This window comes from Syzygium oleosum, unplaced genomic scaffold (assembly GCF_021117445.2).
Source record: "Syzygium oleosum isolate NSW1041296 unplaced genomic scaffold, Sole_v2.1 Sole_v2.14, whole genome shotgun sequence".
Taxonomy (NCBI): Eukaryota; Viridiplantae; Streptophyta; class Magnoliopsida; order Myrtales; family Myrtaceae; genus Syzygium; species Syzygium oleosum.
This window is the reverse complement of record NW_026607498.1, coordinates 7,297,530-7,305,589: the sequence shown is the minus strand read 5'-3', so window position 1 is coordinate 7,305,589 and position 8,060 is coordinate 7,297,530. Positions and strand designations below refer to the sequence as shown.

The 8,060-nt window shown below is 38.9% G+C and overlaps 1 pseudogene; it reads left to right on the top strand.

Annotated features, from left to right (window-relative positions):
• Positions 1 to 6,177: 6,177 nt before the first annotated feature.
• Positions 6,178 to 7,544, top strand: LOC115691295 (transcription factor MYC2-like; annotated as a pseudogene).
• Positions 7,545 to 8,060: the final 516 nt, after the last annotated feature.

Genomic DNA, 8,060 nt, shown 5'->3' with positions numbered 1-8,060 from the left:
CTTCAATCTGTTTCGGGGCCCCGGCCTGCTCCGGCGGCCACGACTCGCTTATGACAGCGAGTATGTACTAGGAACAGGAATGGTATGGGCCGGGATTCGCGCAAGACAGCTGGCGCGAGTCCCAGCCAACCTGCAAATAGAAACAGGGGAAAACAGGGGGCCCGAGAAGACTTACCGGTTGGGGCTGATTCTAGGGGGTCGCCAGTCAGTCTGTGGGCAACAGCGAGGCTGGCTGGCTTCCTCTTCAGGCCCTGCAAACGTTCAGCTCACTCTTTTCCTTCGATTTCTCTCAGAAATTGCTCAAAATCCCTTTCTCTCTCTCTCTCTGTTCTATTTTTGGCCGCCCATTCTCTCTCCTCTTCGCCGACTTATATAGTGGCCACCGGCCACTAGCCTTTGCCCCGAAAATCGTTCATTTAAAGCTCTGCACTGGCCTGCTCTCTTTCATGGTCAAATTTGAGCGGTGGAGCGACTTCTCCGCGTTGTCCCAGGCGGTGGCCACTTGCAACAACCAGGGAGGAAGGAGGAGAGAGAGGGAGAGAGGCTAGGCTAGTGGGGAGGAAGAAGGAACGGGTTGGGCCAAGCCCAGCTCGCGCGGAAACAAGGAGGGGAAAAGGGAGCAGGCTAGGCTTGCTGGGGGAAGAAAGAAGAGGGCTGGGTTGACCCGGCCTCGACCCTGACCCGGCCCGTTCCAAATTATTATCTTTAAAAAAAATTAAAAAAATTTTAATTAATTTTTTAAAAAAATTAAAAGAAGAAATATATATTCTAATATTGTAAAATGCACCTAATGTCTATATGCAATGCAGTTAAATAAAAATATTTTTTTGTTTTAGGAATTAAAGAAAATTAACTCCTAAATTTTGGGCAAATTAAAAATAGGTATCAACATTGTTGAAAGATGCATATGCGCTAATGAACACATTCTTTTCATAGCCAGTGTATCTTAAGTAAATTTATAGCGGCAAATTTTCATGATTCAATCATAGAGATCAATTATCCAAGAGAAGAGATATGGCTCAATCGACTAAGGATCAAAGTTCTAGTTCCCATTACACTCAAAACCTTACCATATTTAGCACTTCGACCTCGTTTGGTTAATTGGGGAATTGGATTTCTAAAGGAATGCACTTCAGTTCCTAAATTTCTTTCATGTTTGGAAAGAAATCAAAATTTGGATTTCTTGTGAAATCTGATTCCTCAAAAAATATGAAATTGCATGGTTTACCTGACAAAACCTATTATTAGGATTCCACAAGCATCTTTACAGGTAAAATTTGAAATTTGAAATTTGAAATTTTGATTAAGTAAAAAAAATATGAGAAAACTTTAGCAAATAAAACAAAATAAAAAACAAGAAACAAGAAACGGATTTAATGTTCATCGTCGTCGACACTGACGTCAAAACTCAACTGTATTAATGAAGCTGAGCCCCACCACCGCAGCCATGGAAGAGGTCGGCCTGGAGTGACCGCAAACCTAGGATCAGACGAGCTGGCCAACCGCAATTAGAAGGAAGGTCACAATTCTGGGGGAAATTTGATTACTGATCAAGATAGAGAAGTAGTTATAAATCTTTGATACTTTCATACATGATGACGACAATTACTATCCTTAAGGTATCATTTGCACATATTATTGTTGTTGCCAAGTTTACGACAAATATACCTTCAAGATATATACCGAAGTCGTAAGGAAACAAGTTTAACAATTACTCAATTTTTCTCTTGATATTTTACCTTGAATGTGTTATGAAACTTGTGTGTATGAAAACAAAAGAAGAGAGAGTTATGAAGAAGAAGTTATTGTTTTTAACAATTGTGCTCCTTGAACAATTGTGATCCTTGAACCCATCATCACTTTTCATGATAAACCATCACCACTTTTTATGTCATCATTTTAACAAACTATTTCAACAATCCCCTACTTAGTTTGTTATCTATACGAATTTATATAAATTAATACATACAAAAAGGTATCTGTTAAGATTTAAACCTTCAATTAGTGCAAACAATTCCAATAACGAAATCAGTAGTAGACAAAACTTTGAACCGTGATTCCATTTGTTAATTGAATTATCACATATATGAATTTATACACATTCGAATAGAAATTTCATATGCCTTAGCACTTTTATGGCCTTGTGTTCCCTCTTTTATGGCCTTGTGTTCCCTCTTGCATTCATGTACATTTACAAAAGTTCATCCGACTTTTGTTAGAAGCGGTACAACTTCTTATGTTTGTATAAGTGAAGTTCCTAGTTTATTATCCTAGCATTGCCTTACTAAAACCTTGAACTTCATTAAGAGTGTTTTTTTAACACTCATCCTCCTAAATTTCCATGAGTACTAACATTGTGTCCCAGTACTCGATCACCATCAAGATACAATAGCTTGTTGTTACAAATTAAACTTTGACATATTCGTTAGAAATTGTAAAGTTGGATTTCCACTATGCTTGACTATTATCGATTGGTTTAAAATCCATTCTTTGGGTAGTAGAGTCCCTTAATGAATGGATCAGCCAAATTATTATTTGTCCAAACATAAATTACATTTGACCAAAAAAAGGACATGAATTACTAAAATAATTTCATCAGTAATTAATTGTCGAACATACTCATGTCGCAAGCCAATGTATTTATTACTATATACCTTAGACATTGTTGCCTCACTATCACAACGTAAAAATATGGCTACCATTAGTTGCGGTCACAACTCTTTATCCAATAGTAAATTAAGGAGCCATTCACGATCTTTACCAAATGCCAACAATGTTATAAATTACAATTTCATCGTTGAATGAGCTATACATGTTTGCTTTTTAATGTCTAAGAGATTGCACCATTTGCAAACTTGAAACCCATCCAGATATCAACTTGTTATCAGCCGTACTAGTTATCCAACTAACATCTGAATATCCTTCTAGTACCGATGGTTATCTTTCGTAAAATAGACCATAATGTATTATTTTGTTTAATTAACCAAGAGTTCTACTTATGGACTTCCGATTGACAGTACTAGGATTACTAGTAAAAATGGACAATTTACACATAATAAAGGCTATATCCGGTCTAGTGCAATGAATAGAGCATATTCTAATTATGTTAAAGGTTGTCCAGTATTTTTCATCAATTTAAGTGATACATCATAAATACATTTGATTCTTTAATATCAAAATGTTGATATTTTTTAATGTTCTCCACATAGTGACCTTGACTTAAAACATAACATCCACTATGTTTGATCACTTTAATTCCTAAAATTGTATCCACTTCTCCCAAATCTTTCATTTTAAACTAAGAAGAGAGTTACATTTTAGTTTTATCTATGCCATGCATACCATCAATCAGCATATAATCTACATATAAGCAAATCATCTACATGTAAATAGATTATACATCCATACTCTTTGGTAAATTTTGAGTAAATGCACTTAACAGTTATGCTTAAGTCCATATGATAATACCACTGAATCAAATTTTATCATGTCATTGTTTTGGTGCTTCTTTGTCTCTACTCTATTGCCATTCTTAACAAAATGCACTTTATTTACAATTCTTTCACATAATTTGCCTTACGATCCCAAGAACCTTTCTCAATTAGAATGCGATTTATCACATTATCTACAATTACGTTCTCAATCGTGTGGAGGAAGTTTCTTTTGATAATCATATCAAGTTCAAGGAAATTTTTAAAAATAATTGCAATAACTTGAAGAGGTTCAGAAACTTTAATCAAATGGTCTTAAAGTTTGGCAACATATATTTGATGTTTCTCCTCTTGCTTAGAGACAAATTTTCCATGAATCATGATAAATTCAAAATATTTTAAAGTAAATCTATCCAAACCTTGTTTGTCAGTATTGTATTTGATCTCCAAGGCACTCCAAATGCTTCCAGGATTCATGTAAGATCGACAATTTTTCATATCGACGATCTGACAGAGGATTGAGAATCCTTCCTTGGCACCTCTTTTCATCATCTTTTTTTTTATCAAGATTATCACATGATATTATACCACTTTTATTCATAAATTTCAAAGTTCTATAGCCAACATGAGATAATCTATTATGCCACGAGGAAGATGACTCAAGCATATAAATAGAAACAAAAGTTTCAATACTACTTATTTGTCAAGATTGCGAGTACTTGATGTAGCCACTACTCCATCTCCATGAATATAATAATACCTTAAGATTGTTGGAGAAATTGATTGCTGATGAAGATAGAGCAGTAGTTATAGATCTTTGATTCTTTTATGTGTGATGACAATCAATGTCCTTAAGGTATTATTTGTCCACACTATTGTTGATGCCGGGTTTCGAACAACTATGTCTCCAGGATAAACATCAAAGTTGCAAAGAAATGAGTTCAACAATTATTTGGTCTCTCTTAGAATTTCACCTTGAGTGTGCTATCGAACCTGTGTGTATGAAAAGAGAAGAAGAGAGAGTTATGAAGAAGAATTTATTGTTTTAAATAGTTGTGTTCCTTGAATAGTTGTGATGAACAATGCATGATTTAGTGCTATTTATAGACGGCCAATCAATACATCTCTTGGGAATAGAACTTCTTTCATATCCAACAATCACCTCTTTTCATGAGCAAGAGTTTACCTCTTCATACTACAAACTATTTCAACAGCAATCTCCATGTTTGTCAGTCCTTTCTCTTCGTGGGTTTGCAATGAACAAGGAAAATGTGTCAAACCCACCGCCATGGTCATGGAGGCCACTAGCCTCAAGTAACCACAGACTTAGGTTCGCGCTAGGCGAGCAACCCCAAATCCAGAGGTTGTGATCTCCATAGCTGCAAGTCGCAACCTTGGCGAAGATAGATAGAGAGCCACAAGATGAGTCGAGTGGCCAAGGAGGCTGGTGTCGTTGACAAATGGAGGCGGTACAGCAAGGGTCCTTGGCAGCGATGGTCAGCAACATTGTGATGACTGGTTTGGAAGTTCTTTATTGATGGCATTCACGTTCGTTCTCTCATTTCCTCAACCTTAGTGTCGTGGAAAAGAAGAAGACCAGAGATGGAAATAACAATAAAAAAACAAAGTACACATTGAATGATAATGATAGTAGAACACATGTTAACCATCCAACTTTAATGACCAAGATGTGTCCTCACGAAATTTGCCTAATTTAATGTTTAATCATCCAAATAATTGAAAAGGGAATACTAAACCATGGAATGTAATTACTTGGAATGGTTGTCAATGTAACCAAACAAGGCCTCTAAGTTGAGAAAGCGCACAGAATCCTAACGAGGAGGATTGCGGACCTCACAAAGAATTCTACTATTGGCAGGTCATTGTCTCTCTAGACTCTAGATGATTGATTCCGAGTCACCTCGAGATGACAACGGCACGACCCGGCCTTTTTGGGCATGTCTTTGTCCAAACTATCGGCACGTTTTTTTTGTCTTTTGAATTTTCTACTATCGGCATGTCCTTGTCCATCGACATTTGTCCTTATCTTACCTGCACCCATTTTTATTCTATTAAAACTCACACACACACAGGTAAACAGCTAAAATTTTAGGTAACTTTTAAGTATATGGCTCCATTTATCTTTCGGAATAATAGTAATTGAAAATCGCTTTTCTCATTTTCCGTCATTTTTCCACCATCCGTATTGCTTAGAAAATGAGTAACCGAGGATGTTTTCATTATCAATGAAAAACTATGTCTAAACATTTATGTTGATGATAATAACATGATGCACTTTCCCATGAGAAATAAGCAGTGGATAATTAGAAATATACTTTATCATTAATTTTTCCTTAAATAATCGGAGCTTGTCGGTTTACAGAGTTTATGTACGTACTTATCTTGTAGCATACTGTTGTCAAGTCTTGACTCTGATCCACTTGATTAAATGTCAACCTACAATCGGTCACGTCATTATATAGAGATATTTTGGATCAACTTTAGTAGACCTAACAATATTTGAAACTTTATAGGATAATGCAAAGTATATTAAGATTGGCCTACTAAATTGGAATACAAAATAATAGGTCAAACTTTTACGATGTGTTAAATATGATCCACTTATTAAAAAGAAAAAATATACATCCCTTAATATACCAATTATGTAGACCAATTTTAGAAAACTTAACCTTGCCCTAACTTCCTATAAAAGGGAGAAATCCTGGCTCTAGCTCAACAACTTGCTACTCATGGAAGAACTCACATCTTGTGCTTCCTCCTCCTTAATTGTCCCTCTTTATCATAAAACCTCACCCACTCTCCAGCAACTCGTCCACTTGATCCTCCAAGCCCGATCTGAGGACTGGGTTTACTCCATCTTTTGGCGGCCCTCAAGAGATGACCACGGCCGTCTTGTCCTCACCTGGGGCGACGGCCATTTCCGAGGAACTACAAGGGACCCATTTGCATCCAAGCCCACCACCAATAGGGTGCACAAAGAAGCCCCATGCCCGGATGGTGAGTTCGCTAACGGCAGCGACATCGGCGACCCTGAATGGTACTACATCTTCTCCGTCACGAGGTCGTATTCCTCCGAAGACGGCATTCTAGGAAGAGCATTTCGCTCAGGAGGTCACATCTGGTTGAGTGGTGAAGACCACCATGAGCTGGAGATGTGTGAGCGTGATGATAGGTTCAAAGAAGCAAGAATGTACGGAATCCAGAGCATAGTGTGCATATCAATTCCTAATGGTTCTGGGGTTCTTGAATTGGGCTCCTCAGAGATCATCCAAGAAGATTGGAGCTTGGTACATCTAGCCAAGTCCCTCTTCCCATCTCATTTTTCGAACCCCCCATTCAATTCTCGTGAAGAGAACCCATCCAACGATGCCAAAGAAGAACCGGCACTTGTCGGTGCCAGCAAGCGCCCATGTGCTGAACCTGTCCGCGTCGTACACCATAACATATCTAAGAAGAGCGGTAGGAAGAAAACAGTCGACAAAGACGATAAAGTTTCATCATTATCTCCACGGCTGTCTGGCCCGTTGAGCCACGTGCAGGCAGAGCGGCAACGGAGGGAGAAGATGAACGAGCGGTTCTACGCGCTCCGCTCCGTCGTCCCCATAGTATCGAGAATGGACAAGGGGTCTCTCCTCACCGATGCCGTTGACTACATCAAGGAACTCCAGTCCCGGATTGCTGCATTGGAGTCCAAGCTCGTCAAGTACGAGCCGCCGTCTCCGAAGTGCCTCAAAAGTAATAGGGCTGTCGCCTCCTTCAGCAACGCGAGTAAGACAACGTCGCTGGCGAGCAAGAACAGCTTGAAGATGGCCGCGACAACATTGGCTGTCCCAGGGCGGAGAGAGATGGCGGTGGAGGTGAAGGTGGTGGGGCAGGAGGCGGTGGTCCGGGCGTGGAGCCCGAATCTGGAGCATCCGTGCGCGAGGTTCATGGACGTGCTCAAGGAATATGGGGTTGGTGGTCCAACACGCGAGCATGTCGTGCATGAAGGGGGTGATGCTTCAGGACGTGGTGATTAGGACTCCGGTCGACTGTTGGGTCAGCGACGAGTCCATCAGAGATGCCATTCGGGGTTAGCTAGGCAAGGTGTGAATTTTCTGTTTATATTTGTATTAAAGGCAAATACTGATGCTTAGTAGTGTGAATATTCTTTCCCTCTTTTTTTGATAGAATAAAATTCTGTATCTACGTTTGTTAATGTGAACAAAAGAAAACAAATCTATGGTGCGAGGTCTTTTCACTTCTCCCCCAAAAAGGATTCTACTTGCTAAGTGGAAGATATTTCAATCGTTGTAATCAGACACAAATTGTAAATTGCCTAGAGCGTAAACTCTTGACTCTTGACTTTCTCGCGACTTTCCCTTCGAGGTGCACCACCACGGGGTTGGCTAATAAATTATTAAACCTAAATTTAGCTCGGACTCTCCCAAGTCCATACCAATTCGCAACTTATGGTTCAAGTTCTTAACATGCAAATCATTTTTAATTAGAAATCGCTACTAAACTATATTTTGTGGGTCGATTGGAAACCCGAGTAAAATTTTTGGGAGATTTACTTTACTCTTACGAACCAAAGATTAAATGGATTTGGAGACTTGACTATGCTAT